The sequence below is a fragment of the Helianthus annuus genome, chromosome 15, assembly GCF_002127325.2.
Source record: "Helianthus annuus cultivar XRQ/B chromosome 15, HanXRQr2.0-SUNRISE, whole genome shotgun sequence".
Classification (NCBI taxonomy): Eukaryota; Viridiplantae; Streptophyta; class Magnoliopsida; order Asterales; family Asteraceae; genus Helianthus; species Helianthus annuus.
This window is the reverse complement of record NC_035447.2, coordinates 97829602-97841481: the sequence shown is the minus strand read 5'-3', so window position 1 is coordinate 97841481 and position 11880 is coordinate 97829602. Positions and strand designations below refer to the sequence as shown.

At 42.7% G+C, this 11880-nt stretch overlaps 1 long non-coding RNA gene across 1 annotated transcript; it reads right to left on the bottom strand.

Moving 5' to 3' along the window:
• Positions 1 to 8993: 8993 nt before the first annotated feature.
• On the bottom strand, positions 8994 to 9457 carry LOC110910000. Its single transcript, XR_002575753.2, has 2 exons — positions 9348 to 9457; positions 8994 to 9184 (listed from the first exon to the last, which is right to left on the bottom strand). It is a non-coding gene; the product is annotated as an uncharacterized LOC110910000 (long non-coding RNA).
• Between the last annotated feature and the right edge of the window lie 2423 nt (positions 9458 to 11880).

The window sequence follows — 11880 nt, the reverse complement described above, 5'->3', positions numbered from 1 at the left end:
CCTGTGTGTCGTGTATGGCCATGAATGGGCCTGTAATGTCGGTTGTTTAAAACAATTTAAATTTTGTTTACCTGTGGGCGTATGTGCCTGGGATTCCTGTGAATATTTTATCGCTTTTTTCTATGGTTATGTGAATTTTGTTATCGTCATAATATGTGCATGTTTAATTACTTTGATCAGGTGTCGCGAATGAATGATGGCGCTGACAGGTGATGTTGTGTTACTACAATGTTTTTATTCTATCGTTTGAGTACGTGCGCTTGTATGTGACATACGAAGTGATCGAGTTGCAGGTTATTGTGTGAGCTCAGCTGTAATCAGCCTTGGGAGCATTACAATGTTTAGTTACCTTGCTATCGATATTTTCGTGTTTATGTGGGCACGAAGTTATGTTTTGGCGTTTTGTAGGCTTTGGTTGTGTTTCTGACCCGGCTGTTCACTTGGTTGTGACGAGCCTTGGAGGTCTACAACGTTTCCTATGGTCGAGCCATTGATGTTTTCGTGTACGCCCAAAGTAATAAATGCAGTTGTGACAAGAAATTTGCATGAAATAAAAGTAGCCAAACACTTCTTGTATTAGAGTAAATGTGTTGGCTGTACGCCCTTTACGATTACATGGTTGTGTTACATGTAGCACTTTCGGAGTTGCTGGGCATTCCAGGTTCGTGGAACCTCTTTGTCGTTGATGGTGCGTAGTTTGTAGGCTCCTTTGCCGAGTACTGCATCGACTATGTATGGGCCTTCCCATTTGGGAGCCAGTTTTCCGGGATTTTCTGCGTTGGACGCTTCGTTGTCTCTAAGGACATAATCTCCCGGATTGAAGCTGCAGATTCGGACTCTGGAGTTGTAATACTTTTCCAGCTTCGACTTGTACTTGGCTTCGTTGATTGCTGCCATCTCCCTCCGTTCTTCTAGGAGGTCCAGGTCGATCCTCTGTTCTTCGTCGTTGTTGATTAGATTCATGGAGAGCATTCTCGGAGATGGTAGCCCGATTTCTGCTGGGATCACTGCTTCAAACCCATAGACCAAGCTGAAAGGCGTTTCGCCATTGCTTGTTTTTGGCATTGTTCTATGGGCCCATAGTATGCTGGGTAGTTCGTCCACCCATCCTCGTCGTTTTTCACCGAGCCTTGCCTTTATGCCATCGACAATGCTTTTGTTGACTGCCTCGACTTGACCATTCCCTTGCGGATGCGCAACCGAAGAGAAGGTGTGTTCGATGTTCAATTCCTTGAACCATCGTTCGAGATCATCTGCTGCAAAGTTTGTTCCGTTGTCGGTGATGATTCTGAGGGGTAAGCCGAACCGGCATATGATTTGTTCCCATATGAATCGTTTGACGACTGCCGATGTGGTTGACGCGAGTGCCTTTGCTTCTACCCACTTGGTGAAGTAATCAACCGCGACTATTATGAACTTGACTGCCCCTGGAGCTTCTGGGAAAGGGCCTACCATGTCTATGCCCCATTGTTGAAAAGGCCATGCGGTTGTTACGGGCACTAGTTCATTCTTGGGGCGCATGGTCTTTGGCGCGTGCCTCTGACAGCCACTGCACTTTCTCAAGTCTTTCACAGCATCGAGATGCATCCCGGGCCAGTAGTATCCGGCATTCATCACTTTTGCCACTACCATTCGAGGCCCGGCATGGATACCACAAATTCCTTCATGCACTTCCTGGATCAGATAGTTCGCGTCGTCGGCGTCAACACATCGTAGCAGTGGGCCAAGATACGATTTTCGGTACAGTATCCCATCTGCCATTTGATAGTGTTCTGATTTGTATTGGATCTTTCGTGCCTCGGCTTTGTTTTCTAGGAGTATCCCTGACTGCAAGTACATGATTATCGGCGTCATGCAGGACGTTGTTCCCGTCTGGATGACGCTTACTTCTCTCAGTGGAACGGATGGATTGCTCAAAACCTCTATGCGCACATCTTTTGCTAGGTGCTGGAAACTTGTTGATGCCAGCTTGCTTAAAGCATCGGCCGGCTTGTTTTCGCTTCGATTTATGTGGTGCACCTTGTAAGAATAGAAGGTTTGTAGCAATGTTTTCGCTTGGTTGAGATAGAGTGCCATTATATCGCCCTTGGCTTCATATTGGCCGTTGATTTGGCCTGCTACTAACATGGAGTCCACATGCGCTTCGATGTGTCGGACCCCCATTTTGATCGCCAATCGTAGGCCAGCCAGGAAAGCTTCGTACTCGGCTTCGTTGTTTGTGCTCTTGAAGTCCAGGCGTATGGCGTATGTGAACTCGTGTTTGTCTGGGCTCACTAGCCTTAGCCCCGCGCCTGCTCCATCTTCGTTAGATGCACCATCTGTGTACAACAGCCATGGCTCTTCTGTTTGCTTTCTCTCGGCTTTCTCCATCGCCTTACATTCTCTGTCTTTGTCATCTGGGACTTCCGTCATAAAATCTGCTAAGACCTGGCCTTTGATCGATGGCCGTGGTCGGAAAACCACATTATGGCCCCCCAGCTCTATTGCCCATTTAGCCAGCCTTCCTGATACTTCTGGCCTTGCAAGGATGTTTCCAATGTTGTAGTTTGTTAGCACGTGGATAACGTGGTTGGCAAAATACCTGCGCAGGCGTCTTGAAGCGTGGATCAGTGCAAGGACTAGCTTTTCCATGATTGCATACCGGGTCTCTGGATCGGTCAAGGTTCGTGACACATAGTACACTGGTGTTTGAACACCTTGACGATCGACGAGTAGTACGGCCCCGACTGCCTTGTTGGAAGCTGACAGGTAAAGTACCAAAGGTTCTCCTTTGTTTGGTGCGGTTAATGTTGGCAGTTTTATGAGGCAATCTTTCATCTCGCGGAACGCACTTTCTGCTTCCGGAGTCCACTGGAACTGGCTTTTCTTCATGCAGTTGCGCAAGGTTTTGATGAATGGGAAGGATTTTGCAGCGTGGTTGGCTAGAAAACGATTGAGTGCTGCTAATCGTCCTGCTAGTTTCTGCATGTCCTTGATGTTTGCTGGTGAAGGCATCCTTTCTATGGCTTGGACCTTTTCTGGATTTACCTTGAAACCATCTTTTGTGACTATGAAGCCCAAGAACTTCCCTTCTTCCATTCCAAATGAGCACTTTGCTGGGTTCAGCTTGATACTTACGCTGCGTAGCGTGTTGAATGTCTTCTAGATATTTGCCAGCATCGCGCTCTCCTCTTTCCTCATGATTACCAGATCATCCATGTACACTTCTATGTACTTACCGATGGCGTCACTGAATGTTTCGTTCATCAGCCTTTGGTATGTTGCGCCTGCATTTTTTAAGCCGAACGGCATCTTGGTGTAGCAATACAACTCTGTTGGGGTGCGAAATGCGGTTTTATCTTCGTCTTGGACGGCCATTTGAACTTGATGGTACCCCTTGTAGCAATCCAGAAAACATTTCCACCGGAATGTTGCCAAAGAATCGATTTTCTCGTCTATGTCTGGTAAAGCGTAGCAGTCGCGGGGACATGCTTTGTTCAGATCCTTATAGTCGACACACATTCTCCAGCTGCCATTTGGTTTCTTTACCATTACTGGGCTTGCTACCCATGTTTGGTACCTGACTTCTCTGATGATTCCTGCGTTTAGCAACTCTAGCACTTGTTCTTTCATGGCATCGTGTTTGATGTCGCCTAGGTGGCGTTTGGCATGCACCACTGGCTTTGCGTCTTCTGAGACATTTAGACGGTGTTCTGCTATGTGCCGTGGAACACCAACCATATCAGCCGGTGTCAAGGCGAACACGTCCATGTTTTCGTGCAGTAATTTCTTGAGCGCCGCGCGCGTCAGGTCGGACATGGCGGGCCCCAGAGTGACCGTTTGTTCTGGGTATGCGCTGTTCAATACCCATTTTTCTGCCTCTATGCGCGGTGCTGGCTTGCTTGCTTTGGCAGGTCTGATTTCGTCTGTTGCTAAAACTTCCTTACTGGCGTATATCAGCGCAATGCCTGTTTCGGTGGGGAATCCGACAGCGGAATGTGGTGCAGAGCAGATCATACTGAAATCTCCTTGGGATTCTCTTCCCAGGAGGATGTCGTGTCTTGAGTGCGCCGGCAATACCATGAATGTAACTTCTTCAGTTCTTGAATTTCTCCCGTCTGAAAGCAACACCGGGAATGATATTTGTCCTAGGGGAAAGACGGCTTCATTGCAGAAACTAGTTAGTGGATAATCGACTGGCTCTAGGCGCGCCTTGTCCTCTTGATCAAATTGATTGAAGCACTGTTCATATATGATATCCGTGGTGCTCCCGGGATCAATGAAGATGTAATCTGTCTGGTAGTGGCCAATCACCCCTGGGATGACTATTGGTCGCTTTTCTCTTGGACCCCCTCTAACAACTGGGAAGATGACTTGTTTCTCGCGCCATGAATCATCCTGCGCGCTTGTTGTAGTTTTTTCTCGGTCTTCGTGGACCTCCTTGTATCATGTGGGTTTCTAGCTTTCTGAGCTTCTTATTGTCTGGCCCTTCATCTCTTCTTTGTATTTGGCGGTAATCGCGCTTTCCGCCCTTGACTAAGTGAGTGAGCTTTCCGTCTCTAAGGGCTCTTTCGATTTCTTGCTTTAGGCTAAAGCAATCGTCGGTTAATTGGCCCGTATCTTTGTGGAATTCACAGAAGAGATTTGGGTCTTGACCCCTTTTGTTGCGCATCTGTAGGGGTGGTTTGAACTGATGATTTTCTGTAGCTAGGACTTCGGAAGGTGTTTTGGTCAGTGGAGTCCACTGCTTTTCTCTGTTTTCTCGCTTCACTTCCTTTCGATGGGCTATCTGGTTGATCGTATGGCGTGCATCGTCCCGTGGGGGCTTCTTTCTCTGTGCCCAGAAGCCTTCCAGGGTTGATTTCTGCCCCTTCTGTTGTGTCGATCGTTATGGTTGTGCGCGCGCTGACGGTGGTCGTCACCGGTCAACTGCCTGTCTGTCTGTGCAATGGTTTTGGCTGCTTCTATGAAGGTTTCCCAATCTTTGGGTCCTCCGTCTCGCCCTTTGATTCTTTTAACCAAGTCGTCACACTTGACCGCCCTCATGAAGTGTGCGCGCATCATCTTTTCTGGTATGTCACCGATCTCTAAACATTCTTTGTTGTATCTTGTGATGAAATCCTCTACGCTCTCGTAGTCTTTTCTCCATATGTTTAAACAGTCACCGGGGTCTCTGGCTTGTCTTCTCTGCTGAGAGAAGTGTGCTAGGAACTTCTCTCGGAAGTCGACCCATGATTTAATTTTGCCTGCTGGTAAGTTATCGAACCAAATGCGCGCCGCGCCGACGAATGTTTGAGCAAACAGGTGGCACCATGTTGGTAAGTTCCATCCGCCTGTTGCCCCTGCGCCCTTAAACACCTGGAGGTGATCATCTGGGTCTGTCAACCCATTGTATTTACCCACGTTGTGTGGTAATTTCGTTTTGTCGATGGCCGCGCATGCGATTTCTCGGATAAATTTTGAATTTTCTGCCATGTCCTCAGGACGATAGCTCAAGGTGTAATCATGCTCTGCTTTGGGGTTGTACCCCGCGCGCTTGGTTGGTTTGTATGCTTCGTGCTCCGGATGGAGTCTGCTGAACACTGTGGATTCCTCCTTGTAAGTTGGGTCGTCTTCTTCTTCCTCCCATTCCGTATTCATGTTACGTGCGCCCAAACGGGTTTGGATCGGCCTTCATTGTAGATTGGAGTTTTGCACGAAGTTGCTCTCTGTTTCAGCATAAGTATCGCGCGTGTCGTGTACGCTAGGTCTTCTTACATTTTGCACTGGTCCTCTTTCCGGACGTAAGTTCCACGCATTTGTCTGCTGAGCCGTGTGTGTACTCAGAGACCTTGGTTGTGGAGTTGCAAATGCTGATTGATTAGCTTGCGCTTGGAGCAGGGCTTGTTGTGCACTGAGCTGCGTATAAACGAGGTTTATGGACGCCATCTGTTCGGCATACCAGGAAGCCAGAGTTTTTCCTTCGGGTAGTCCTAGAAGTGCAGAATAGTTGAGTTGTGCTTGTTCCGATGGAGCAGAAGGGCCTGCTCCATGGCTTAGAGTATGCATCGACGAAGGTGTTTGGTGTAATATCGCCGTTGGAGTTTGGAAAGCAGCTCCGTTTGTGGTTTGAGTGATGATTCTTGCTGGTGTTTGGAAAGTGGGTCCAGTTGTGGTTTGGCTAACAGCCCTGGATGCACTTCCAAAGATGGGTGGAAAATCGTTGTTCAGCTGACCCTCTTGGATGGTCTCGTTCCTTTGACCCCTTTGGACGTGTGCCGTGTCCGAAACGAGTTCAAAGGAAGAAACTTCTCCGTCGACTGGGTGTGAATGATTTTGTTCTGCCATTTTTACGAGTGTTTTTTAGAAAAGAAATGAGGTGAGAGTGGTTTTGCAAAAAAGCGGATGGCGCCAATGTTGAAACACTGGTTAACACAAAGACAATCAGTGTGGTTGTTTCGTTTAATGGGTTCAACCTCTTCTTCTACTCGTATTGATGGCTTGAAATCTGCAAAACAGTAAACACCGTTAGTCTCGTTAAGAGGGGGAAGGGGGTTTTCCCTCTTAACCAGGCTCCGGCGTGAGAATAAGTACTGTTCTGAGAGGAAATAAACAGTGTGTGTATAGTGTGAGTAAGGAGAGTAAAAAGATCCTGAACCTGAATGATGAAGGGTCCTATTTATAGCCGGAGGGTGAAGAAGGAAGGAGCAGCTGTGCCAGCTGTGAGCGCGTGCCAGCTGTCCGACCAAGGGGAATATCCTCTTGGTCTGCTCTGTCATGGCAGGTATAGTGGTACACGTGGCGTTCTTGCATTCGCTTGCGCTGGATACCTCGTACCGGTATTGTTAGTGCTGCTCCCTGAATTGTCGCAGGCCTATGTGGCATTCTGCTAGTGGCGACACGTGTTGTCCTTTATGTCGGATATAGCATCTTTGGTGCCAACTGTGAATCATCCAGAAGTTTCTAGAAGCTTCTGGAGTGTTTCGTTGACGTGGATGCCTTGTGTGCACAAAAGTGGTGTGGTCCCTGCCATGTAGGCAGGGAATTAGGACCATACCTCTTCAAGTGGAAATGCCCATCACTTGTGATGGAGTTCCATCACTCACAACTTATTTTTTTGTTTTTAAATTATAAATTAACAATAAAACACTAAAGTTATAAATTATAAATTTCATTTATATAAAACCTAAATTACAAACTAAAAAAAAAAACTAAACATTGCAAATAAAAAAAACCTCAAAAATCTAAGGCATCTCCCACCCCCACTTTTCACATATCTCGCGTTTTCGTTGAATTACGATCGTCTTAAACGGTTTGTTGAAATTGTTGTGCGACTCTAAAAAGATTTTTAAATCATTATTTTTTTTTCTTTTTCGTTCAAGTGCTGAATATACCGGTCCTCGCGTTTAAGTTTTGCCGCCACAAGTTTTCTCTTCTTTCGGTGGCTTGGGTTATTCCACCAATTTAGCCTCTTTGATTTCGGAGATCGACTCCGCCACCGATTCCTTTCCTTTACTTGACGAATCACCACTTTTCTTGAGGCGCGGCCTTGTCGGTGTATCGCTTGAATAGATTCATCAATGGGTTGATTGGGTTCGTCAACGGGGACGTCGTTCAAATTCATTTGGGGCAACTTATCCGACGCGGAAGTCGTGTAGTTCCCCGACTCGGAGGTCTTTGATCTTCTGGGACTTCCTCTTTTTTTTTTTGGAACCGTCGGCCCACCCATGGCGACCAAATCAACTGGTACCCACTTCTGGTGATGTCTCGCAACCTCCCATGCTGCCAAGTGTGGAAAACTCCTCTTTTTGTATAGTCGGCAATAGTCGTCGATGGCGGTTTTCATGATAGTCGCCTTGCTCGCTCCACTTTGTGGATTTCGGTTCTAGAAAAAAATATTTAAAACTGTTTTTTCTGTTTTTATAAAAACAATATTCTTTTTTTTAAACCTGTTTTTCTGTTTTTTTATAAAAATAATTTTCTGTTTGTTTATAAAAACAGATTAAAAAACTGTTTTTTATAAAAACAAATTAAAAAAACTGTTTTTCTATTTTTTTATGAAAACTGTTTTCTTTTTTTTATAAAAACAGTTTTCTGTTTTTTTTAAACTGTTTTTCTATAAAAACAGCTTTTCTGTTTTTTTTTTAACAAACTGTTTTTTATAAAGTCCGGTTTTCTTTTTTTTATAAAAACATTTTTCAGTTTTTAAAATTAAAAAAACAGTTTTATGTTATAAAAATAAAAAAAAACAGTTTTAAATTTATAAAAAAACGTACCACTTGAATGAAAAAACCGTTGAATTTACTCATTTTCCGGTTCAAATCGCCCCACTTCGAAGTCACTTGATCCATTTTTCATTCCATTGAAGCGGGAAGTTGGCGAAAATGAGCCGTTACTCGTCTCCAAAACAAGTATTTTCTTTGCTCGTTGGAATGTTTTTTGTTTTCGGAGATGTGCAAATACGCCTTAACCAAGGCGACTTCCTCCTCGCTCCTTCGTGGTCTCCGAGCGGATGTCGGGACAACTTCAACTTCTTGAACGTCTTCGTCTTCTTCTTCTTCTTCTTCGTCTTCTACTTCTTGAACGTCATCATCATCTTTATCGTCATCGAGATTTTGTTGTGGTTCGCGGTATGCGCATGCGAATTGTTGGATGAGGATGTCATCTTCTAGTGGGTCGACATGGTGGGATTGGGTTTGAAAGTGTGGAAACAGTTGGGGTTGAAACTAGGGCTAGCATATCGGGTCAACCCGATCTGTTAAGACACGAACACGATAAGACACGAACACGAAACCTGTAAACACGAACACGACACAAATCTTATCGTGTCAGATTTTCCAAACAAGAACACGAACCTGTTAATAAACAAGTTACACGAAATGACCTGTTAAGACACGAAAATGTTGCTAACATATCATATGACCTGTTTAAGACACAAACACGACCTGTTAAGACCCGAACACGACCTGTTAAGACCTGAACACGACCTGTTAAGACACGAACATGACCTATTATTTCATATTTGAAATTAGCAATTAAGGAACCTGTTTAATGAAAATTTAGTCGCCAAAGGTTCACAAAAGTCATAAAAATGCATAAACACATAATGTCTTAACAAACTTAAAACGAAATCCATAAAAGTCTAATCATAACATCCAAATAGTTTCAACATTCAAGTTCCCATATGCCTTTCTTTCTCAAGATCTTCAATTCCAAAAAATCAAACCTACACACAAATAATTACAGTCGTATTAGGCATGGACAATTTGACATAAACTCATTCATATAGCTTTATCAAGCAACATTTCTAGAAACATTTGAAATAGGTACCTTGAGATGTTCTTTGATTTTTAACAATCAACACTACTTGAAGCATTTGGAGTGGATACCTTAGGATTGTTCACGGAATTTGAAGCATCTGATTCACGGCTAATGTCAAGCGACATTATATCGATAGCAGCTCCCGCTGAAGCAATTGTAGCAGCTCCGGCCCCTATTAGTTTTGCACCTTCTAACGAGCTCATCGACACTAACTTGGTTCGAACCTACAAAGTACAAACAAATATACATAATAACATTAATAGAATACCATGCAAAAAAACATAAAAAAATCAAGAGAAAAGACATTACAATAATCTTCAAATAACCAATCTTTTGTGCATATGAGAGCCTCAACTTGAAACTGGGGAGGTTGAAATGGTGGAACGAACGGTTGGTTTTGATACGGTTGTGTTTGAAAGGGTGGAAATTGTTGGGTTTGAAAGGTTGGAAAAGGTTGGGGTTGAAAATGTGGGAGTTGGTCTGGTTCGTCTTGCAACCTAAAGCGCGCCGGCTCGCCAAGATTCCCTCGAACCTTGGGTCGTACAGGATTTTTCTTCGAACCCGAACCTCTTTTGCTCGAACCCGAACTTCTCTTGCGTGACCCTTCCATCTTTGTATTGGATTTTTTTTGAAGTTAAAGTTTGTATTTGGAAGAATGTTTGGATTTGAAGGAAGAATGTTTGGATTGAGTTGGAAAATTATTTGGAATTTAATACTGTGGGTGTATATATAAAAAAAACCTTTAAACGGTCAAATGATGCAACGAATAAATGGGCAACGGTCGGATTTTTCAATTTTCAATTATTATGTTAAAGCGTTAAACTTTTTGGTGGCGGCGGTGTTTTGTTGTTGATAACGCGTGATCGGGTGCTCACCACGGAGCGCCCCGACCCCCTTAATGGGGGTGGTCGGAGGTAGTGAAGGTGGTGGTTTATTGAAAAACACAAAACAAAACAAAAAAATTAAAAACAAGCTTCTAAAATGAGTTAAATACCTTTGTATATGATGTGACTTAAACCAAGAAATTTAATGGTTTTAGTCTAGAAGGTCAATATTAGTAACAAAATATCAAGTTAATTGTTGATCTACGCAATTTTTAAACTGAAAGTATTTTTAAACTGAAAGGTATAGCGTGCAATTTTGGGGATACATAAAGGTTGTTTTGTGCAATTTTGTCTCTATTATGTTAAGTATTTGTTTTAATTTTATTTTATTTATCATTTAATTTTAATTTTTTTCTTATAACTTGGCTAAGTTAATTTAAAAAAAAAAAAATCTAACTCCGCAACTATATTTAAAAAAAAAATTAACATTGCAATATAAATTTTAATGAAAATGGATATTGTGTCGCTATCCTATGAAATCGAACCTAAATCGGGGTAAAAAGTAATTTATTATCTTTAAATATAAACTTATTTTCATAATATTTTATTCATCATTTAATTTGAACATTTTCTAATAATTTGTGTTCTAAATTCTTTTTTTTTCAATATTGCGATATAAATTTTATTGAAAACGGATATTTTGTCGCATCCTACCAAACCGAAATCGACCAAACGACAACTATACCGGTACCAGTATTTGGTTTTATTGTTATTGCTTATGATAAGCTGACATCATATCGCAACCATACCGTACCGAACCAAACCAACAAACATCGGTATCTATACTCGTATTTACTTTTATGGTTTCTTGTTTGGTAACGGATACCGTGTCGCTACCTAGTGAACTAGGGGCGAAGCATTATGGTTACCCGTGGGTGCACCCGCCCACCCCAATGTTTCGGCTAGAAGTGTGTATATGGTCCGATTTTTTGTCCGAAAATTTAAAATTTATATAGGATCGTCCACCCGATTATTTTTCCTAAATGGTGGGTTATTTGGTAAATATATTTTAACTCTTATTTTATTTGTTTACTCCTAGATTACCCACCACACAACAAACTTAATACCAATTTATTAATTATCAAATATTATTTATCTTTTTCCCAGCCGCGGTAGCTTTTTGTTTCTGCATCCTGCCGCAAGACTTTTGGTTCTGACTTCTGTTTCTTCAGTTCTCCGGTAAGACTTTTGGGCCAATTTCACAATTTGGGAAGTGGTGTCATCCTTATCTATTTGCAATTCAGTGATTCACGGTTCCGCCAACATCATTTGGGTAACAATTCTTTTCTTTATTCTTTTGTAGTTATTGTTAATTGTTAATTGGATTATAGGAATGCAATATTTAGTTTTTCTATGTGCAAGAACGAGTTCTTTGAATGAATGCATTTTTTGTTAGTTTTATTTGGAACTATGATTATTTGACCCGACTTGAATCGGATGGCTGACCTAACCCGACCCGAAATATAACGATAGGAAAAAAAAATTTCGGTCCCATCACTTTACGCCCCCTCGAAACTTTTGGTCAAGCTCCGCCACTGTAGTGAACCGAACAACATTGGTAACGATACATGTATTCATTTTTAAAAACACGTATTGATTTTTATATCGAGTCCATGTATTGTACCAAACCAAATCAAACCAAACCGATACCGATCGATTGTCCAAAGTAATGTATCGCTACGCATGGGCAAATACACTAGATAAATAGAAGGTAAGT